A 24,260-nucleotide genomic window follows, 5' to 3' on the forward strand; every position below is an offset into this window, starting at 1 on the left:
TGAGGAAACTGAGGCTCGGAGAAGGGAGGTGACTTGCCCAACAACACATAGCTGGTGAGAGGCAGAGCTAGGATTAGAACCAGGCCTCCTCCAGATTCAGTCTGGTGCCCCTTCCACTGTACCTGCCAGAATGCAACTATCTAGGAAGGTACCATCTGGAGATGCATCTTATGCTTAAGGTTGGGTGAGTTCATCAGACCCTCACCTGAGGGCAGTGACAGGGCACTGAACACAGGACCAAGGTGGCCATCAGCAGAAAAGGGGAGGCCCCAAGGACAGTGGCAATGAAGACACAAATTCCAGAATGAAGCCAGAGGCAGTCCAGGTATTAAGAGCTAAGAATTATCCAACTCAGTTCCAGTCCCTGCAAGGTTCCCATGGCTGACCAAATCGAGTGTAAATGCCTCACCCTAGCATTTAAGGCCCCAACCCTTATTTTCCTGCTGTGTATGCACATTCCCTTCCCTCCTCTGCATGCACATCCAGCTCTTTTGCCAGGTTGGATTATTGGCTGTTCCTGCCTCCATGCTTTTGTTCGTTTCCACTACCCTTCATCCCATTCTACAAAATCTTATCTATCCTCTAAGAGCCTTCTAAAGTATCATGTCTTCCACAGAAACTTCCCTGGTCTGCCCTCTAAATACCTCTCTCCTTTGAACCTCACCACTCTTGGTTGGTACCTCTCTTGTCATCTTCCTTCCTCTATTTTAATTAGTGTCTACTTCTCCTTTTCTCAAGGGCAAGTACAATTTCTTGTCCATCTTTGAACCCATACAGTGCTTGATATCCCAAACCCAGTAAACATTTCTTAAACTGAATTAAGGAAGGTAAATATCACAAGGGGCCATAGCTGTCTTGTTTTCTATTGTCCCCTAAGAGCACCCAAGCACCTGGCACTTAGTAGATGCTCAATAATCTTACTTCAAGTGCTTCACTTCTAGGGGGATGTCATTATCCTCTTTTACAGATGATGTAACTGAGGCTTGGGAAATTTGATTTGCTCAAACTCATCCAATTTGTAAGTGGCTGAGCTGTGACATGAATCTTGCCTACTGGTCTCTGAAGCTATTCCCTCTGCTGCCTTCCCTCAACTGAAACTTCCAAGATTTCTAAAACAGTGTTAATCTGGAACTTTTCAGTCCAGGCAGTACATCAGAATAACTGAGAATAACATGGGGTGCTTAAAATCCCCCATGCTCAGACTGCACCCTACATCAATTACATCAGAACCTCTGAGGATGGGTTCTGGGTATCAGTTTTTGTTAAACTCCCCAGGTGATTCCCAGTGCACAGGTTGAGACCCAGTCTGTTCATGTCACAGAGACCTAGGGAAATTCTCAACCCCCTCAATGACAAACACATCTGAGTACCTGCTTTGTAAAAGACATTCCAAGGGACTGTGAGATGGTAGAGTCACAGGAGCTGTGCTTCCCAGGGATGAGAATACAAGCCCATAGATAAAGATGTAACCATGGCAGGCAGCAAAGGGCACTAGTCATGGTGATATCCTAAAGCATACTTTGGTGCCTGGCAAGTTTACAGAGCCTAAAAACCTCCTGACAAGGGGGCAAGGTGGGGATTAAGATGCTGCATGTTGGCCATGGCAGATGGCACCTGGGTTGGCTTACAGCATGTGTAGTGTGACGGCTAAATGCAGAGACTCTGATGCCAGACTGCCTGGGCCCACACTCAGGCATCCCAGCATGCAACTTACGTGCCCTGTGGTCTGGGGCAGGCTATTTGATCTCTCTGTGCCTCATTATCCCCATAGGTCAAATGGAGCTTATAGTAGCATTTATCTCTTGGGTTGTTGTGAGCATGCAGTTACTTTTCAATTCGATCAATGTCTGGCACTTGGTAAAGTCCGCAATGATTATTAACTGTTATTATTATTCCCTAAATGTCTGGCAGTAAGCTCCCCTGGGGAGGAAGTGGATCTTATTCATCTCTGCGCCCCATCCCACCCCTAGCCTGGCCCAGAGAATTGCCAAATGCAGTCTGAAATGCAGTCTTCTTGACAACGGGTCAAGTCCTGACTCTCAGGCTCTCGGCCAAGGGAGTGCACAGGTGATTCCTCCCCAGAGGGCTTGCCTACTGGGTGGAAGGCCGGCAGGAAGCTGCTTCTTCCCAAACTGACCTGGTGGCCTGGCTTCTCAGCCCTTCCCAGCCATGCCCACTCTGCCCTGTGCCATCTGCCCTCCTAGATGGGAGGTGTGGAGCAGGCTTGGTTTGGCAACCTTTCCTGCTACCCCCCCCCACCCCCGGGCCCACTGGTTCTTGCAGCCAGAGGCAGCTGCTTCAGCCTGTAGCCTTGCTGGACTCAGCACCACAGGGATGGGGCAGGGAAGGGGAGGAGAGAAGAGAGGAAGGAGCTGGGGAATGGGAGGCCTTGCCTCTCTCTAGAGAACCTGGGGGATAGGGATTTCCTGGACATGTGTACACACTCATTTACTCCGCAAACATTCAATAGTACCTCCTGGGGTTATGTGCTGGAGTAGGGGCAAACAAAGACCCAATGCCATAAAAGGTCAGATCTACTCCAGAAGGAGCCTCCAGAGAAAAGGAAAGCTTGATTCAAACTTGAAAGAAGAGTAGGGATCACCGGGAGGAACAGAAAAGTCCACAGTGGGGCAAGGGAGGCAGGGCACATGGGGTGTGAGCAGCTGTGCATGTAAAGGGCTGCAGGTATGAAACCACTTGTCATTCACGGCCCCTATTTCCACCTGAGCCAGCACAGGGCCTACACTATGGGATCATGACCCATGCATATGCCATTGCCTTCTATTCAGGACAGAGGCTGGTGACACATTGTGTGGCCAGGACCCCTCAAACTATACCCACCTTTAGGGCTACAATATCCAACCACCTTCTTCTTTAGGCTCGGGAATCAGACAGGCCTATTTGTATTCCTGCTCATCCACTTTCTGAGCCTCTGTTATCTCATCAATAAAATGGGAATAATTACATCTTTTTCTCAGGGCTGATGTGAGGACCAGACTCACAAACACTGTGGCAGATGTTTGAGAGAGCACTGGCTCAGGACCATAGGAAAGGTTTGAGAGAGACAGAGATAAAGAGGGAGAGAGAGAGAACTGGCACAAATGTCAACCTCCCTCCCAAACCAGATCCTTCTATCCCTCAGGACAGTCGGTCACGTGTGCCCTATCTTTCCAGCCATGTTGTTCCTGCCTCTGTCTCTGAAATGCTTTCTTCTTTTCTCCTTTATCTATCCAAGGTTCAGCTCAATTCCAACTTCATTCATTCTTCAATCCTTTCTCGGTGCCCATTGGGCCAGACTCTGGGCTGGGCCCTGAAAGAAATGAGGCACTGGCCCTGCCCGCAGGAACTCAGAGCCAAGCAGAGGAAATACCCTGGGAACAAAATGCCTGGAATCCTGTGTTCTGAGGCCAGATCAGGGGCTAGGCAGATCCCAGAAGGAGCCCAGACATGGAAGGGGTGGACCCTGAGTGCCTGGAGGGTGGGCAGGGGGCAGGGAGACTCCTCAGAGGAAAGGACCTCTTCCTAGATCTCATTAGTTAAGAATTCACAGCCATATCTGCTGAGCTGAAGATATGATTTCACCTTTCTGTGTTTGCTAATGGGTCCCCTGAGTGACCCCTATCACCCTCCCCACTCTGTGCCAGGGATGTAGTCGGAGTCATCAGGGACCTTTGGTGGATCCATGCAGGAAGGATGGGTAGGACAGCAGCTCCTTCCACACCCCCGCCTGAGCTCTGACCTCTGTGTGGGCTGGTCCTCCCACTTGGGGCCCTGCTCTGCCTGGGGCCCTGCTCTGCCCTCCCTGACCTGCATGGTGACTCCATTTCAGCTGAGCCCAGGTCCTGACCCAGTTATGAACAGCTGCATCCAGGAAAACAAAGACACAGGAGGCTAAGTTCAACCATCTACAGTGGCCTCTGCCCCAAACAGGACTAGGCCCTGCTCTGCCCCCTCCAGATCTGTTCTCCAAGATAAAGGACTCCAGGCTCCCTCAGCCCTTCTCTTTCATGAGATTTTTTTGGCCTCTTAGCCTTGGTTTCCATCACTCCAACTACATAAAATATTTTCATCCTTCCACCCAGATCAAATCAAAATTTGTAGAGAATTTATCATGAGCCAAGGCACTGTGCTGTTTTCTAATTATCTCATTTAATCCTCAAGCTGAATGCATTTTTGAGACCAATATGAATTTTTTAAAATTATATAGATGGGGAAACAGATTCAATCAAAGAGCATGATGGATATTTACATTTAGTTTTGCTGCCCAATTTCCAATCCCTGCTTCCTATCTATGGAAATAACTATGGTGGCTGTGTAAGTGGATATAATGCACCATCCCTCACCACCAAAGTTGAAGGGAGGCCAGGCATGGAGGCACTTTGGGAGGCCAAGACAGGCAGACTGCTTGCACGTAGGATGTCAAGACCAGTCTGGGCAACAGAGCAAAACCCCGTCTCTATAAAAGAAAATACAAAAATTATCCAGGCCTGGTGGCATGCTGAGGCAGCGCGATCGCTTAAACCTGGGAGGTCGAGGCTGCAGTGAGCTAAGATTGCTCCACTGCACTCCAGCCTGGGTGACACAGCGGCAACACCCTGTCTCTAAAAAAAAGAGTTGAAGGGAGGAAATCTTCCTTCCTCGTGTCCATAAGACTTAGGCATGGCCAATCAGATATTTCTGCCCAGCACTTTGAATCCCAAATAAGTAATGCCAAGATGTTCACAGTGGGGTCAGCAGCAGGCGAGGCCTCCTGGACAGATGATTTTTCCAGCCTCTGGAGCCCCTTTGGTTCCTGCTGCTCCAGCTTCATTGATGCTGTGTCCCTCTCACCCTCCAGCACACCTTTTGTGCTGAGTTGGCAAGAACCTGAATGATACTGGGAGACACAAGAATGTGCTCAATGCTGAAGGGCCGGGAGCCATACATCTTCTTTCACACCCAGAGTAATCCACCTCATCATAGAGCTTCCAACACAGGAGAAAGGTGGACAGAATTCCCAGACTCCCGGGGAAGGGAAGCCTGGTGCACAGCAGGCCTAGAGAGCAATCAGACCCGACAGCCCAGGGGCACAGCAGGCTCCAGGGGCAATGTCTCCAAGAAAAAAGTGAACCTCATACATCAAGCAATCTGTTTTCACCTACTGAGTGGCACTCTTTGAGAGGAAAGTTTGGGGATGAATTTATTGTAAGTACATAGAAAAATTAAATGAATAAATAAAGTGATTATTATTTCTAGAAAAAAACAAAAAGGTGTATAAGTAAGGAAATGTCATCATAATACACTATGGCTCAGCTTTGAGCAGTGAATAATATTTACATGTCATCATCATGTGAACAATAGATTTTTGTCTTGTCTCAATAGAGAGAAGGATGGGGTTGGGGAAAAGTATAAGAATTAAGTGGCCAGGCGCGGTGGCTCACGCCTTGTAATCCCAGCACTTTGGGAGGCCAAGGTGGGCAGATCACGAGGTCAGGAGCTCGAGATCAGCCTGGCCAATATGGTGAAACCCCATCTCTACTAAAAATACAAAAGTTAGCCGGGCATGGTGCGCGTGTAGTCCCAGCTACTCAGAAGGCTGAGGCAGAAGAATCGTTTGAACCCAGGAGGCGGAGACAGAGTCTGCAGTGAGCCGAGATCATGCCACCACACTCCAGCTTGGGTGACAGAGTGAGAGTCTGTCTCAAAAAAAAATAATTAAGTCCTCGTCTTTCATAATGGGAAGTCAATAGCTACATGAAATTGAAAAGTCATGAAGCAGTTTTATAATAATGTTTCTTGGAAATAAAAGAAAGAGTTTTCAGTGTTGAAACTGGTGGTCTTGGGGCTCAAGTGTGGAACAAGATGGGCAGGGAATAATGGTTCTTAGTTACAAGACTTATAAAGTTTTTGCTCTTTAAAACAATATAAATATATTACTTGGATAAAAAATAAAAGAAAAAGATAAAAAATGGGTAGGATCAGATTGATTTTTTTAAAAGCAGATAAAAATCACAACTCAAGATATCAGAGTTGAGCCGGGCGCAGTGGCTCACACCTGTAATCCCAGCCCTTTGGGAGGTAGAGGCAGGCAGATCACCTGAGGTCAGGAGTTCGAGACCAGCCTGGCCAACATGGAAAAACCCAGTCTCTACTAAAAATACAAAAAAAATTAGCCAAGCATGGTGGTGCATGCCTGTAATCCCAGCTACTCTGGAGGCTGAGGCAGGAGAATCACTTGAACCTGGGAGGCGGAGGTTGCAGTGAGCCAAAATTGTGCTACTGGACTTCATCCTGGGCAATAGAGCAAGACTCCATCTCAAAAAAAAAAAAAGATAGCAGAGTTAATAATCTTCATAGTCACTAATAATAATTCAGCATTTACTGTACACAAATCACTGCATTATAATCCCCACTTTATAGATGAAATCTAGTGAGACTCAGGTAGTTAACATATAACAGAGACAGGATTTAAACCCAGGCAGTCTGACTTAGAGCCCCAATGACAGCATACGCTGAAGCTCCAAACTCTGCATTAAACATTAGGAAGAGCAGAAGTCCAGGACTGGGTGGTGACCATCAGAATAGTGCATGAATTGCCATACTAGGCACAGCAGGGTCAGTAGGCTCCTCTCCCTTGTTTCCACCTAACAGTGGCTAGAGGATACAGCTTTGGATTTGGGGAAAAGCTGAATGAGAATAACTCCATGAAGAGGAGAACAACTTGACTAGGGAAACAAATAGGGCGGCTGTAAGAGCCACAGGGAAAAGCAAAACAGAGGTAACTCTGGTCCTCCATGAGGGACAGAGGGGGAAAAAACAAAGACAGCTTCATCTAGAAGGGAGATACACCAGAGGGCACTTTACTCAGAGTAAAGCTCTACTTTTTTGGCAGTTTGTCCCCAACCTGTATGCTCCCCACCCAGTCCCCAACAAGAAAGCTAGTCTAACATGCCCAATCCATTCCCAACCCACTTACGCAGTTTGTAAACTGGAAAATAAAGAAGTCTCAGGCCAGGTGCAATGGCTCATGCCTGTAATCCCAGCACTTTGGGAATCTAAGGTGGGAGCATTGCTTGAGCCTAAGAGTGCAAGACCAGCCTAGGAAACAAATTGAGACCCTGTCTTTCATAAAGATTTAAAAAACAAATTAGTTGGGCAAGGTGGCATATGCCTGTAGTCCCAGCTACTCAGGAAGTTGAGGCAGGAGGATTGCTTGAGCCTGGGAGGTCAAAACTGCAGTGAGGCATGATTGCGCTACTGCACTCCAGCCTGGGCAACAGAGCAAGACCCTATCTCAAAATAATTAAATAATTAATTAATTTTTAAAAATCAAAAATTAAAGAAAAGAAGTCTACCAGAACATAACAAAAAGATGAAAAATACTGAGAAAAATTTTAAAGCATGGAGAATATATATAGGAAGTCCAGTATTTGTTTAAAATGAATACTAGGACAGAAGAGAGAATATTGAAAGAAATAGCAAAAAATATACCAAGAGAAAATTGTCTTTAGCTAAAAAAATAAAAAAATAAAAATAAAAATCTTCAGATTAAAGGACCAAGTGCCAAGTAGGGTTTAGAAGGGTTAAAAAATGTCTATACCAAGGCACATCATGTTGAAATTTCAGAATTCCAAGAATGTAGAAAAAAACAAGAATTAAGAGGGGAGAAGTCGCTTGATCCCAGGAGTTCAAGACCAGCCTTGGCAACATAGTGAGACCTCATCTCTAGTGAAAATAAATAAAAATAAAAATGAAAAACAGGGAAAGGCATCTTGCCTCAAGAATACATATCAGAACAACAGACTTTAGTCAAGCCAAACTGTCTTCTAAGTATGACAGCAAAATGAAGCAATTTTTATAAAATGGCTCAGAAATTTTAACATACAAAACAGATATAAAAAAATTACTCTAGAAAGTGTAAAAAGAAGTTTAAAGAATCCAAGAAAGAAGGAACGTATATTCAGAAAAAAAGAAGAATCACAGAAAGAGGGTGATATGGGATATAAGAAATAGTTTGGGCCAAATAAGACTCAAGAAAATACAGCTGGAAAGAAAACAGGGGCTGACATTTGGAGGACTCTTAGACAAGTTGCCAAAGTTTAATAGCATGAAATTACATTTCCTTCTTTCTTTATATACCCAATAACATCTCTTCAGAATGTACTAGAATCACTGGGCCCCTTAAAATTGATTCAGAACTTCTGGGGCTGAGAAATGTGAATCTTCAACAGGCCCTGAAGGAGATGCATATCTACAAAAATTTGAGACCCAACGTGTATTTGGTTCTAGAGGGAATATTATACTGTATATATAAAATCATAAAATGAGTCATTTATTGGTTTTTAATATTTTAGAATCAACCTATGAGCATAAAGGATTGACTAGTTTATAGGCACACATCAAAACGTCATGTTATTAATCTTGACAATGAAAAAATTGTATAGCAAATTTGGGAAGTGGAAAGGGAAAAAGCAATAGAAGGAAGGGAATTTGCTCCAGCTTATGTTATTTTAAATTATTAATGGTAGCCGGGTGTGGTGGTGTGCCTGTAGCTCCAGCTACTCGGGAGGCTGAGCTGGGAGGATAACTTCAGCCCAGGAGGTGGAGGTCAGAGTGAGCCGAGATCACACCACTGCACTCCAGCCTGGGCGACAGAGTGAGACTCCTTCTCAAAAATAAATAAATAAATCTAAATTATAACGGAAGTTTCCTAAGGGAAATGGCTGATACCAGGGCTGGAGCAGGAAGAGTACAAAGTAACCTAGAGCATCTTGTGCCACAAAGTAAGAAAGTGCTCAAAAATGACAGTAACATGCCAAGAGGACAAGGAAGCCAACTTGAGAGGGCTCTCACTGGCCAGATTAGGAATTATTTCAGTATTGAAATAAATAATGACAGGACCAGATTAGAACACATCAGATAATTTTAAAAGAATCTATGTCTTCCAGCCGGGCGTGGTGGCTCATGCCTGTAATTCCAGCACTTTGGGAGTCTGAGGTGGGTGAATTACCTGAAGTCAGGAGTTCAAGACCAATCTGGCCAACCTGGTGAAACCCCATCTCTACTAAAAATACAAAAAATTAGCCAGGCATGGTACTGGACACCTGTAATCCCAGCTACTCAGGAGGCTGAGGCAGGAGAATTGCTTGAACCTGGGAGGCGGAGGTTGCAGTGAGCTGAAATTGCACCGTTGCACTCCAGCCTGGGCAACAAGAGTGACACTCCATCTCTCAAAAAAAAAAAAAAAAAAAAAAGAATCTATGTGTTCCAATCTATTTAAAAATAAAAATGTTTGGCCAAATGCAGTGGCTTACATCTGTAATGCCAGCACTTTGGGAGGCCAAGGCAGGAGAATTGCTTGAGGCCAGCAGTTTGAGCCTTGCCTGGGCAACATAGCAAGACTCTGTCTCTAAAAAATAGAAAAACTTAGTTGGGAATGGTAGTGCATGCTTGTAGTCTCAGCTACGTGGGAGATTGAGTCAGGAGGATCACTTGAGCCCACAATTTCAAGATTGCAATGAGCTATGATCACACCACTGCACGCCAACCTGGGTGACAAAGCAAGACGCTGTCTCTATAAAAAATAAAAATAAATACTAAAATAAAAAATGTTTAAATTTTTTAAAGGAGAGGGAAGGAAAGGAAAATGATATTTTCAAGAAACATGCCAACCAATAAGTATAGAAGAAGTAATGGAATTTTAAAAATCACCACTTAAGCAGCACATAGTAATAAGTGATTCAGGCAAGGAGCATCACTGGATAATAAAACCACTGAGGCCAGGCACGGTGGCTCGTGCCAGTAATCCCAGCACTTTGAGAGCCGAGGTGGGTGGATTACCTGAGGTCAGGAGTTCAAGACCAGCCTGGTCAACATGGTGAAACCCTGTCTCTACTAAAAATATAAAAATTTAGCCAGGCGTGGTGGCAGGTGCCTGTAATCCCAGCTACTTGGGAGGCTGAGGCAGGAGAATCGCTTGAACCCAAGAGGTAGAGGTTGCAGTGAGCCAAGATCACACCACTGCACTCCAGCCTGGGTGACAGAGTAAGACTCTGTCTCAATAAACAACAAAACAACAAAAACACTGAGTGAACGATTGTTGGGGAACAGGGTACTCATCTGGTCTCTAGGTATCACCTCACAAATTACTCATTTGTGAGTAATTTGGGAGGAATCTGACATATACATCCTTAAGGAAATGACCAAATTAACTTAGCATCAATTATAATAAGACAAACTGACACCATGTGTCTACCGGTGTGCAGGACCAAGATATCACATGATCTCCGTAGTTCTGCCAAAAATGTAGACTCTGAATCTAATCACAAGGACACAATCAGACAAGTCCAGATTGAGGGATATTCTAAAAAACAACTGACCTGTATCCTTCAAAAATATCCGTGTCATGAAAGAAAAATATGGCTGAAGAGGCATAACAAATTCAGTGTCACTTGTGATGAGTGATTGGATCCTGGATTGAAACAAATTATTTCAATAATGTTGAAAGAGACATTATTGGACAATTATGGAAATCTGAATATGGACATTTTATTAGATAATCATGTCGGTGATAACATTTTCTAAGTGGGAGAAGTATATTGTGGTTATAGGGGAGAATGTCCTTAATTCTTTTTTTTTTGAGACAGAGTCTCACTCTGTCACCCAGGCTGGAATACAGTGGCATGATCTCGGCTCACTACAACCTCCACCTCCAAGGTTCAAGCGATTCTCGTGCCTCAGCCTTCCTAGTGACTGGGATTACAGGCACCTTCCACCATGCCTGGCTAATGTTTTTATTTTTAGTAGAGATGGGGTTTCGCCATATTGGCCAGGCTGGTCTCAAACTCCTGGCCTCAAGCAATCCACCTGCCTTGGCCTCCCAAAGTGCTGGGCTTACAGGCATGAGCCACCACTCCTAGCCAAATATCCTTAATTCTTGGAGCATGCATATCTGAGGAAAAATGGCTCTATGTCTACATCTGTTCCTCAAATGATTCAGCAAAAAAGAAAATTTGTATATATGTACAGTGAGAGAAAGCCAAATATGGCAAATGGTTAACAGTTGATAAGTGAATCTAGGTAAATTTTTGCAACTTCCCTGTAAGTTTGAATTTTTGTTGTTGTGGTGGTTGTTGTTGTTGAGACAGAGTCCCGCTCTGTCACCCAGGCTGGAGTGCAATGGTGCAATCTTGGCTCACTGCAACCTCTGCCTGCTGGGTTCAAGCAATTCTCTGCCTCAGCCTCCTGAGTAGCTGGGATTACAGGCGCCTGCCACCACGCCTGGCTAATTTTTGTATTTTTAGTAGAGATGGAGTTTCACCATCTTGGCCAGGCTGTTCTTGAACTCCTGACCTCATGATCCACCCTCCTCAGCCTCCCAAAGTGCTGAGATTACAGGCGTGAGCTACCATGCCTGGCCAGTTTGAAATTTTTTTAAATCAAAAGTTGGGGAACATAGGGGTAATCACTCTGTGGTCACCCCCATGTACATGTTAATAAAATTTATATGCTTTTTCTCTAAACAAAAGAAAAGGCCAGGTGTGGTGGCTCATGTCTGTAATCCCAGCACTTTGGGAGGCTGAGGGAGGAGGACTGCTTGAAGCCAGGAGTTTGAGATCAGCCCGGGCAACATAGTGAGATCTCATCGCTACTAAAAATTAAAAAAAAAAAGTGGGGGAAAATATAACATAAAATTTACTACAGTAGGCTGGGCATGGTGGCTCACACCTGTACTCCCAGCACTCTGGGAGGTGAAGGCAGGCAGATCACCTGAGGTCAGGAGTTCAAGACCAGCCTGGCCAACATGGTGAAACCCTATCTCTACTAAAAATACAAAAATTAGCCAGGAGTGGTGGCATGTACCTATAATCCCAGCTACCCAGGAGGATGAGGCAGGAGAATCGCTGGAACCCGGGAGGTAGAGGCTGCAGTGAGCCAAGATTGCACCACTGCACTCCAGCCTGGGCCACAGAGCAAGACTGCATTGCCAAAAAAAAAAAAAAAAAAAAAAAAATTTTACTAAGTAGCAGAAACAGCAAAACTAAAAATTTTTGAAAGTGGTTGTCTCTAGGGATGTCTTAGTCTATTTGGACTGCTATAACAAAATACCATAAACTGAGTAGTTTATAAACAACAGAAATGTATTTCTTACAGTTCTGGAGGCTGGGAAGTCCAAGTTCAAGGCACTGGCAAATTGGTCTGGTGAGGGCCAACTCTCTGGCTCATAGATGGAGCCTTCTCATTGTGTCTTCACATGATGGTAGGGGCAAGGCAGCTGTCCCCGGCCTCTTTTATAAGGGCACTAATCTTTTAAAAGGGCTCTGGGACAGGCACAGTGGCTCATGTCTGTCATCCCAGCGCTTTGGGAGGCTGAGGTGGGAGTGAGAGGTGACAGCGTGCTAGCAGCCCTCACAGCCCTCGCTCGCTCTCGGCACCTCCTCTGCCCGGGTTCCCACTTTGGCGGCACTTGAGGAGCCCTTCAGCCCGCTGCTGCACTGTGGGAGCCCCTTCCTGGGCTGGCTGAGGCCAGAGCCGGCTCCCTTAGCTTGCGAGGAGGTGTGGAGGGAGAGGCCCGGGTGGGAACCGGGGCTGCGGGTGGGAACCGGGGCTGCGGGCGGTACTTGCGGGCCGTACTTGCGGGCCAGCACGAGTTCCGGGTGGGTGTGGGCTCGGCGGGCCCCGCACTGAGAGCCGCTGGCCGGCCCTGCTGGCCCCAGGCAATGAGGGGCTTAACACCCGGGCCAGCCGCTGCAGAGGGTGTGCTGGGTCCCCCAGCAGTGACGGTCCACCAGCGCTGAGCTTGATTTCTCGCCGGGCCTTAGCTGCCTCCCCGCGGGGCAGGGCTCGGGACCTGCAGCCCGCCATGCCTGAGCCTCCCCCCTTCCCTCGGTGGGCTCCTGTGCGGCGGGAGCCTCCCTGACAAGCACCACCCCCTGCTCCACAGGGCCCAGTCCCATCAACCACCCAAGGGCTGAGGAGTGCGGGCGCAGGGCGCGTGACTGGCAGGCAGCTCCACCTGCGGCCCTGGTGGGGGATCCACTGGATGAAGCCAGCTGGGCTCCTGAGTCTGGTGGGGACTTAGAGAACCTTTATGTCTAGCTAAGGGATTGTAAACGCACCAATGGACACTCTATCTAGCTACTCTGGTGGAGACTTGGAGAACCTTTATGTCTAGCGAAGGGATTGTAAATACACCAATCGGCACTCTGTATCTAGCTCAAGGTTTGTAAACACACCAATCAGCACCCTGTGTCTAGCTCAGGGTTTGTGAATGCACCAATCAACACTCTGTATCTAGCTACTCTGGTGGGGACTTGGAGAACCTTTGTGTCTACACTCTCTATCTAGCTAATCTAGTGGGGAGGTGGAGAACCTTTGTGTCTAGCTCAGGGATTGTAAACGCACCAATCAGCACCCCGTCAAAACAGACCACTCGGCTCTCTGTAAAATGGACCAATCAGCAGGATGTGGGTGGGGCCAGATAAGAGAATAAAAGCAGGCTGCCCCAGCCAGCAGTGGCAAGCCCTTCGGGTCCTGTTCCACACTGGAAGCTTTGTTGTTTTGCTCTTTGCAATAAATCTTGCTGCTGCTCCCTTTTTGGGTCCACACTGCCTTTATGAGGTGTAACACTTACCAGGAAGGTCTGCAGCTTCACCCCTGAGCCAGTGAGACCACGAACCCGCCAGAAGGAAGAAACTCCGAACACATCTGAACATCCAAACATCAGAAAGAACAAACTCTGGACACGCCGCTTTTAAGAACTGTAACACTCACTGCGAGGGTCCATGGCTTAATTCTTGAAGTCAGTGAGACCAAGAACCCACCAATTCCGGACACTGGAGGATTGCTTGAGGCAGAAGTTTGAGACCAGCCTGGGCAACATAGCGAGACCCTCTCTACCAAAAAATTAAAATTAGATGAGCATAGTGGTGTGCACCCATAGTCCTAGCTGCTTGAGAGGCTGAGGCTGGAGGATTGCTTGAGCCCCGGAGTGCGTGGTTTCAGTGAGCTATGATTGCGCTACTGCACTCTGGCCTAGGAGGCAGAGTGAGACCCTGTCTCAAAAAGAAAAAAGAAAGCAGGGGGTGGGAAGTGGGGGTGTGCTCTGCTCTCATGACCTAATCAACACCCACCTCCTAATACTCATTAATAAGTTCCCACCTCCTAATACCATCACTTTGGGGGTTAGGATTTCAACATATGAATTTGGAGGGTACATAAACATTCAGATCACAGTAGTGAGTATCACTGGGTTGAGCCAAAAGGGGTACTTCTAGTTTTCATCTTATATTTTTTGAACTTTTTTGGTTTTGCTATATTTCTATATTACTTCTATGATTAAAGAAAACTAGGTTAATTAATAAAACAAAATATCTACAACAGAAGCTGTTCTGAGGATGGTAAGCTTATATCCATGGGGGTCTCTTCATTCCAGAAAAAAAATGAATAAGCATTGCATTTAATGCCCATTAATGCTCATTAAGTTTTTAGACCTATTAGTGAGTGCTGAGGTCCTTAGAGCTCATGCAGATTTCCTCGGCTTCATTTCTGTTCAACAACAGCACTTAGTAAAGGGTAATGTATTCTTTTGCAAAATCTTGCTAAGAGGAAAATAATTGCCAAGAGCATCAAACATTGCTAATGTGAAGACACATTAAACTGTAAATATCCTTCAGAAAATGATGAAAATGGCAAAATGAGTAAAATCATATCTTGATTATTGTGTCCAGCTACGTCCCATTTATTTCACCAGGAAGTTCTATGTCTGTCAATCTACCTGGACCCTATTTTCAATCCACAAAATAGATAAGGAACCTAGAAAATTTTGCATTGTGTTCTGTTAATTCACTTTAATCAATAGGGAAAATGACTTGCCCAAATCACGCTGCTGATTTTTGGCAAATGCTCGACTGGAAATCAGGCCTCTTCCGGTATATCCTAAGCCCATAGGTCCTGACCCCATGGCCTCTGATTCTTCCATGCTATGTGAGTATGGACACGTCACTCAACATTTCCTGGCCTCAGTGTTCTTACCTGTAAAATGAAGTTGGAGAATTAGATTAACACAAAATTAGCCCTCACTGTCCCTGATGGTAGCCACGTTTTTCAGTGGGAGAAATGTAGGTCTCACAAGGCTCTGCAACTTGGTAAGTTTCACCTTGCAAGGCAATCTTGCACACATACTCACTTTACATTCTGTCTCATCTGAATAGACTCAGCTTAATGTAGCCAAAAAAAAAAAAAACAAAAACCAAAACAAGAAACACCCACAGTTGTGACAGCCTGAGGCATCCAGCTACAAGAAAACTCAGTTGACAGGACCCAGTTTAGCTAAATTTGCTTAATCAGAACAACAACAAAAAAAAGCCTAGGAACCATAACACTCCTTAAAAAACAAAAAGCAGGTAGGTAGCGGTGGCTCATGCCTATAATTCCAGCACTTTGGGAGGCCCAGGCAGGCGAATCACGAGGTCAGGAATTTGAGACCAGGCTAGCCAACATGGTGAAACCCCATCTCTACTAAAAACACAAAAAATTAGCTGGGCATGGTGGCGGGCACCTGTAATCCCAGCTACTCGGGAGTCTGAGGCAGGAGAATTGCTTGAACCCAGGAGGTGGAGGTTGCAGGAAAAAAAAAAAAAGCAAACACACACACACACACACACACACACTCACACACACAGAGATTTATTAAGCTAATAAGTTTTGGTAAAAGGTCATGATCATTTTTAATTCTGCATGAATCAGTGGATTAGCAACTGTAGACCAAACTCAGTATTAATCTCGTTTGTTGTTAATGATGCTAAAGGATCCTCAGAACCCCTAGAAAGCCAACATTCACTGTGGCTTCTATAGTTAGACATGCAAAACCAGAAGGAACTTTAGAGATCACCTAACACATTAACTTTATAGAAGACAGAAGGAGGCCCACCAGAGCAAGAGTGACTTACCCAAGTTCACACTTGCCTGGGGCAGAGCCAAGATTAAAGGTCAGGCCTCTTGACCCCCAGCTCAGTGGATATTCCTCATGTGAAATGCTAAAGGCTGAAGCCCTGGGTAAAGCCAGATCCACTCATTATGACCAAGGTGAGCCTGAAATAATTCAACAAGAAATGTTGGAAGGCCAATATGCAAAAAACACACCAGTAGCTGTAGGAGACACCTGAGGAGACATGAAATAGAAAACACATTAGAAATAGCCAAGAATGTGAGCAGTGGGCTACAGCTCCAGCCCCCAAGAGTTTGGATAAAGTCAAGGGAAACTTTCCCAAGAGAGAAAATACATTGTATTTCCCACCTTAAAAATATATTTTTAAAAATGATTTTATAAAAGACACATATACCACAAGAGGTGTTTTGGTTTTGTTTTAAAGACAAGGTCTTGCTGTGTCACCAAGGTGGGAGTACAGTGGTGCAATCACAGCACACTGCAGCCTCGACCTCCTGAGTTCAAGTGACCCTCTGCCTTAGCTTCCCTAGTACCTAGGATGGCAGGCACATGCCACTATGCTCAACTATTTTAATTTATTTTTGTAGAGACAGGGTCTTGCTATGTTGCCCAGGCTGGTCTCAAACTCCTAGCCTTAATCGATCCTCCCACCTTGCCCTCCCAAAGTGCTGGGATTACAGACGTGAGCCACTGTGCCCTGCGTACATGAGTCTTTTTTGGTGTTTTAAATAATATTTATTAGGGGTTATCAACTTATCAAAAGGAAACATTCATTGCAGATAAACTTTTTAAAAGACAGAAATAAAATACTCTTAAAATGTTGATATTTCTTCTATTTTTATACATAAATACACTCTTGTTTTCAATTGGGATCACTTGGCATATATTATTTTGTATCTTGCCTTTCTGTCTTAATTTTGTCTTGAGAATTTCCCATGTAATTAAAGAGTCTTTGAAAACATCAAGATTCCATTAAATAAGTGTAGTATCAATTATTTAATGCCTTACATGTTGTTAGTCATTAAGTTGCACATTTTTCATGATAAAAAATGATGCTGTGATCATCATATGATTCATAACGTAGGGTTTGAAAATAATGGTCATGGATAAGATAAACTATTCAATAAGGGATGTCAAGACAATAACTAGTCATCTGGATACAAAACTGAGTTGGTTCAGCATTTATACCAGTATAAATTCTCAGTAGTCTGTACTGAGTGTTTATACTGAGTATTTAGTAAATTATACTGAGTACTTATGCCAGTGTAAATTCCAAATGACTCAAAGATTGAAATGTTTAAAAATAAAATCATAAAAGTATTAAAGGGAAGGATAGGAAAAATATTCCCCTAGGAGAGGGAAAGACCTTTCTAATTATGACCAAAAAAGTCCAGGATACATAAAATTAAGGAATGACAAATTAAATCCCATAAAAATATATTTATGGCAATTAAAAAAGAGAAAAAGTAAAAAAGGACAAACTGGATAGGCATGGTAGCTCATACCAGTAATCCCAACACTTTGGGAGGCCAAGGCAGGAGGATTGCTTGAGGCCAGAAGTTCAAGAGTCTGGACAACACAGCAAAACCCTGCCTCTACAAAAAATTTAAAAATTAGCCAGGCATGGTGGCCCATGCCTGTAGTCCCAGCTACTTGGGAGGCTGAGGTGGGGGAATTGCTTGAGCCTGGTGATTGTGCCACTGCACTCTAGCACAACATATGCTAAAATGTAAGCAAAAAAGGAGCATATGTGTTTGTTCTGCTGTTTACAGGCATAAAAAACTCTGAAGCTACAAGAGCGATTAATCATGAAACCTACTGGAAAAGGATGTGAACTAAATCGGGAAGGAGTCTTTTCACTGTATACCTTTGAATGCTTTTTGATGTTGAACCACCTGTGGTATTACTCATTCAAAAATAAAAGCCAGGCATGGTGGCACGCAGCTGTCATCCCACCTACTTGGGAGGCTGAAGCAGGAGAATCGCTTGAACCCAGGAGGCGGATGTTGCAGTTAGTGGAGATTGCACCACTGCACTCCAGCCTGGGCGACAGAGCAAGACTCCGTCTCAAAAAAAAAAAGAAAGAAATGAATAAAAATATAAAAATCTCAGCTACTTGGGAGGCTGAAATGGGAGAACCACTTGAGCCCAGGAGTTCAAGACCAGCCTGGGCAACATAGCAAGACCTGATCTCTACAAAAAACAAACACACAAAAATTAGCTGGGTGTGGTGGCTTGCACCTGTAGTCCCAGCTATTCAGGAGGCTGAGACAGGAGGATTGCTTGAGCCCAAGAGTTAGAGGCTGCAGTGAGCTATTATCTTGCCACTGCACCCCAGCCTGGGCAACAGAGCGAGATCCTGGTATCTTAAACAAACAAAAAACTGCAGATGACTAACATGTTGTTAGTCATTAAGTTGCACATTTTTCATGATAAAAAATGATGCTGTGATCATCATATGATTCATGACATAGGGTCAAACATGTTTACACAACAAGAAAATAGGAAATATATTTGCAGTATATGTGACAGAAAATGCTAATATTTGTATTGTATAATTAGCTTTTTAAAACATGAACATTCCAGTAGAGGCCAGGCACAGTGGCTCACACCTGTTATCCCAGCGCTTCGGGAGGCTAAGACTGGAGGATTGCTTGAGCCTAGGAGTTTGAGGCTGCAGTGAGTATGAAAGCACCACGGCACTACAGCCTGGATGACAGAGAAAGACTCTTATCTAAAAAAAAAAAAAATTCTACATGTTTAACCTTACAAATAGATGCTAATGAAAAACCTTTTCAAAATCCTCCACCTTGGGCAAATATTTTTTAAAATAATAATACCCAATATTACTGTAGAACAGGAACACCTACCCCACTCTTGGTTGGGTATCAATTGGTACAATTTCTCCAGAGGCCAATTCAACAATATGTATCAAAGCCTCAAAATCATTCATAATCTTTGGCAAAGGGTTCCATATCTAAGAAAGTCTTCAGTGATGGGCCATGCGCCGAGGCTCACACCTGTAATCCCAGCACTTTGAGAGGCCGAGGCAGGCAGATCACTAGGTCAGGAGATGGAGGCCATCCTGCCTAACACAGTGAAACCCCGTCTCTGCTAAAAATACAAAAAATTAGCCGGACGTGGTGGCATGAACCTGTGATCCCAGCTACTCAGGAGGCTGAGGCAGGAGAATCAGTTGAACCTGGGAGGTGAAGGTTGCAGTGAGCTGAGATCACATCACTGCACTCCAGCCTGGGTGACAGAGCAAGACTCCCTCTCAAAAAAAAAAAAAAGTCTTCAGTGATAATCACTCCAGTCAGAACAAAGGCACAGGCTGCAATAAGTCCATGGTGGTCTGGTACCACTTAGTGCAGCCGGGTTAGAGGGGGAGTGAGTGTGCCCTCAGGGCCTTTGGGAAAACTCAGGGCAGCTGATGCAAAGTGGGTATGCTCTGTCACTAAGAAATAATGCTTTGCTGCCATCTGGTGTTCTCCCAGATAATCGCACCCACCCCAGAGGAAAAACTCTCCAAGTTAGCACTAAGCAGCCCTTTCCTCTATTCTCCCCTACCCCGGAAGATGGGGGTCTCGCTCTGCCACCCAGGAGGGAGTGCAGTGGCGCAATCAGGGTTCACTGCAGCCTCAATATCCTGGCCTCAAGCGATCCTTCCATCTCAGCCCCCCAAGTAGCTGGAACTACAGGTGTGCACCACCATGCCCTGCTAATTTTTTGATTTTTTGTACAGACAGGGTCCCGCTATGTCGCCTAGGCTGGTCTCAAACTCTTGAGCTCTAGCCATCCGCCCACCTTGGCCTCCCAAATGTTGGGATTACAGGCGTAAGTCACTGCACCTGGCCTTCTCTATTTTTAACAAACCCTAATAAAGCATTTACTAGGTTCCAGGCGTTGTGCTCAGCACTTTACAAGCATTCCCTTTTTTAGTCCTCATAAGGGCCCCATGAAATAGGTAATTTTATCATCCCCATTTTACAAATGAGGGAACTAAAATACAGAGAAGCTAGGTAACTTGCCCAAAGTCACACAGCTACTAAGTAACTGAGTATTGGATTAGAACAAGATGGCAGTTTGGCACCAGTGTCTGTGCTCTTGACCACATCCTTTGTGAAGAGGATCCAGGGTCTGCGTGGTGCTAACAGCACTTGGAGAGAACCTGACAGCCCATACAGCAACATCCTCTCCACATCCAGTACATCTGCCCCAAATAAGTCCATATCAGAACTGGGTTCGCTCATGCCCTATAGGCAGTCTAACCTGAGTCATGGACAACCACCAGTTCAGGCTAAATCCAATGAAGTTTTTTGGAAAAATCTTTACTTGTATTTCATATATACAAAAAGATATCAGAAATAATGTGGCTGAGCACAGCGACTCATGCCTTTAATCCCAGCACTTTGGGAGACCAAAGTGGGAGGATCGCTTGAGCCCAGGAGTTTGAGACCCCCTAGGCAATATAGTGAGACCTCATCTCTACAAGAAATTTAAAAATTAGCTAGCTTTGGTGGCGTGCATCTGTAGTCCCAGCTACCCGGGAGGCTGGGGCGGGTGGATAGCTTGAGACTGGGAGATAGAGCCATGATCGTGTCACTGCACTCCAGCCCCAGTGACAGAGTGAGACCATGTCCCAGAAAAAAAAAAAAAAAAAAGAGTATTAACAGTAGTGGTGCATCAGTAATGAGTTTGAACCCCGACAGTTCACTGGCTTGTTTTCTACCATGGTATTAACACATGCAGAAAACCACCTGGGATATGAGTGCAATGAGACTTTTACAGCAATCCTACCCCTTCCTAGTAAACTGGCCCCCACTAACTACAGTCAATTGTGTCCTGCTGGACACATCTGCAGTTTTGGTAGCAGTTGCTTCATGGTGGAGCTGGGAAAGCTGCTTTTTTTTTTCCTTTTTTTCTTCCTTTCTTTTATTTTTTTCTTTATTTTTTGAGACAGCATCTCACTCTGTTGCCAAGGCTGGAGTGCAGTGGCGCAATCTTGGCTCACTGCAACCTCCGCCCCCCAGGTTTAAGCAATTCTCTGCCTCAGCCTCCCGAGTAGCTGGGATTACAGGCACGTGACACCATGTCCAGCTAATTTTTGTATTTTTAGTAGAGATGGGGTTTCACCATCTTGGCCAGGCTGGTCTTGAACTCCTGACCTCGTGATCCACCCGCCTCGGCTCCCAGAGTGTTTGGATTACAGGCGTGAGCCGCTGCACCCAACCTAAGCCACCACCCCCGGCCATAAGCTTCTTATTTGTAACGGTCTAAGAAAGCAGTGGATAAATAATTAGTTGAGCGTGGTAGCTCTCATCTGTAGTCCCAGCTTCTTGGGAGGCTGAGGTGGGACAATTGCTTGAGCCCAGTAGTTTGAGGCTGCAGTGAGCCCTGATGGTGCCTTTTCACTCCAGCAGGGGCGACAGAGAGCGACCCTGTCTCAAAAGCAAAAACAAGAAGGTAGTGGCTCCTACTGGGGCTCAGAAAGCAATAACCCAAAATATGGCTCCTTGGTGTGCTGTGAATTAAAGGAGAATAGAAAGCCTCAGAAGCAGCCTCAAAAGCAAAGACTCTCTCTGACCATATCCTGCCCTGCTGTCTCCTGCCCCTTCCTCCTCCAAAGGGAGTCATAGAAAACAGAATCTCTCTTCCCCAAGGGAGGAAATAGAAACCAGAACCTCTTTTCAAAGCAAGCCATACCAGTCTGGGAAACATGGCAAAGTCCCATCTCTACAAAAAAATACCCAAAAAAATTTAGCTGTGCATGGTGGTATGCACCTGTGGTCCCAGCTACTTGGGAAGTTGGGGTGGGAGGATCACTTGAGCCTGAGAGGTTGAGGCTGCAGTGAGCCATGATTGTGCCACTGCACTCCAGCCTGGGCAACAGAGCAAGACCATCTCAAAAACAAAAACAGTAACAACAACAAAAAGCAAACCACAAAACCTAGAAATATTACTCTAACTTTCCCCCGCCTTTCTGTGCATGAGCTGGCCATAAAGAAATTCTCTGACCTGCCTTATCTAACAGTAGGTCATAAGACTGCCCCGTACCCAGGAGGAAGGAATGCTACACAGAAAGGCCATGAAGAATCTGAAGAGATAGTCCTTGCTGGGATTCCCCACTTAGTCCATTACCATTAGATCGCACTCTTTTTGTCCAATCACATTTCTACACAATTGTCCACTCTTCATCAAACCTAAGCAGAAAAATAAGACAGTTTTCCCTGGGTCTTTGGATTCTTCCTATCTGAAGCCTGCTGTGTCACATAAAACTTGGATTGACCACATTTGTTATGCTTTTCTCTTGTTACCCTGTCTTTTGTCACGGGGGTGTTGGCCATGACCTTTATGATGGGTGAGGAAAGGTATCACACCTTCTGCCCCTATACTCCCAAAGTTGTGAACCCTCAGGGCTCTGGGGGGTTATTAAAGGAGGGGGAAGCCCAATGCTCAGCTAGCATTACTTGTAAAGCAGAGTTATTAACCCGGGGTCCACTGGCTCCTTAGCAAGTCTGTGAATGTCCTGGAGTCACATGCAGTTTCATGTGAGTGCCTTTTTCCCCCTAGGGAGAGGGCCCATTCCACATCTTTTATCTGATTTTCCAATTGGTCTGACTTTTCAGAAAGGATAATCATTCTTGTAAATCAGGAGTTTGCTAATGGCACACAGGCCAAATCCAGCCCAATGCTGGAATTTTGTACAACCCACAAGCTAAGATGGTTTTTATATTTTTAAACGGTTGAAAAAATTAAAAAGGAAAATAGTAATTCATGACACATGAAAATTATATGAAATTCAAATTTGTGTCCATAAAGTTTTCTTGGAGTGCAATCATGCTTATTTGTTTACAGACTATCAGCTGCTTTTGTGCTACAAGGGCAGAGTTGAATAGTTACAACAGAGCATATGGCTTGAAAAGCCTAAAATATTGCCTATGTGGCCCTTTTCCAAAAACGTTTCCTAACCCTTGCCAAACATGGACTAGATAACACTACTTCTGACTATATATGTACCTCTATTTTTCACTTCTATGTAGATACCATTATGATTAATAAAGTTTAAATTCATTTTCTAATATAATTAATGCAGTAGATGTTAGTTTTTTGACCCCTCTCACTCTACTATAGAATTCCCACCATGTGAGTCTTGCTGGGGGGACAGAGTCCACCTCCCCACACCAAAGGTCAGATTTTCTTTTCTCCTGCCTTCTTGGCAGCCAGGACATGGACATGTGACTTGAGATCAGCCGACTAGAGATCTCAGCTAGGACTAGGAAGCTGGAGTGAGTCACACAAAAATGAGAAATCACTCTGGCAGTAGCGGAGACAATAGAAGTCACATCTAGCTTCCAGGAGCAGCAGGGCCAGCAGTTCAGGTGACTCCTGTAGCAATGATCCACTTGGAGTTGCATGTCAGTAGTGTCCTCACCAGACAGTCCCTAAGGCATGGTTTTGTCTTTGGACCTGCTGCCCGGCTTCTGTTTCTACTTGGCCAGGACGAGCTCAGGCACTAGATAAAACTGAGCCCGAATCACTCACTGCCTGGAGCAGAGAGAAGCTGAAGGTCCAGGCTAATAAGTATGAACTCCAGGAGGACAGACAATGGCTGATGTATCTTTGTGTCCTTGGCACCCAAGACAGTGCCTGGGTCCAGACTTTGGGAGCTAGGCAGTTCTGGATCAGGAGTTCACTCACATGGTTTGCAAATTGGTGCTGGTTGTTGTTGGGAGGCCTCAGCTGCACTCCTTGTGGAATTCTCCACAGGGTGGCTTGAGTTCTCGTGACATAGCAGCTGGATTCCTATAGAATAAGCAATCCAAGAGCCTAAGGTGAAAACAGCAATACCTTTTATGATCTAGCCTCAGAAGTCACCCATTGTCACTCTGCCATTCTTTATTAGCCACACCCATCAGCTCCAATTCAATATGGAAGTTAACTATACAAGGGCATGAATACCAGGAAGTGAGGATCATGGGGGCCATGTTGGAGGCTACTATACTTCACATGACCATTAACCCCTAAAACAAACCAAATGAAGGACAGATAAAGTGCGGACCATACATTTAGGTTGGTTTAATCAAAACTTCTTTGGTGGACTTCTTGATCTTCAAAATTGTGTATGTCATCTAGCCTTCTCCACATTTGTTCCTTATCTATGAAAGGGTCCAGGACTCTCCTTGGAAGGAAGGTAGGCCCAATCTTAAGGGTTCCTTTTGGTTCTCAGATCTCTGATTCTACAAAATAATCAGCAAAAATAAAGCTTTGAAGATATCTTTTAGGAGTTGACATTTACACTGGAATTTACAATTCAATAAAAACAGTGAGT

At 45.0% G+C, this 24,260-nt stretch overlaps 1 long non-coding RNA gene across 2 annotated transcripts; it reads right to left on the minus strand.

Moving 5' to 3' along the window:
- Nucleotides 1–4,130: 4,130 nt before the first annotated feature.
- LOC134808543 (uncharacterized) lies at nt 4,131–24,168 on the minus strand. 2 transcript variants are annotated; one of them, XR_010151733.1, is made up of 8 exons: nt 23,996–24,168; nt 23,630–23,734; nt 22,070–22,131; nt 15,930–16,071; nt 14,854–15,012; nt 13,613–13,874; nt 10,359–10,450; nt 4,131–6,294 (listed from the first exon to the last, which is right to left on the minus strand). It is a non-coding gene; the product is annotated as an uncharacterized LOC134808543 (long non-coding RNA). The 2 variants fall into 2 exon arrangements; XR_010151732.1 differs by lacking the exon at nt 22,070–22,131.
- Nucleotides 24,169–24,260: the final 92 nt, after the last annotated feature.

Source organism: Pan troglodytes, chromosome 16 (assembly GCF_028858775.2).
Source record: "Pan troglodytes isolate AG18354 chromosome 16, NHGRI_mPanTro3-v2.0_pri, whole genome shotgun sequence".
Classification (NCBI taxonomy): domain Eukaryota; kingdom Metazoa; phylum Chordata; class Mammalia; order Primates; family Hominidae; genus Pan; species Pan troglodytes.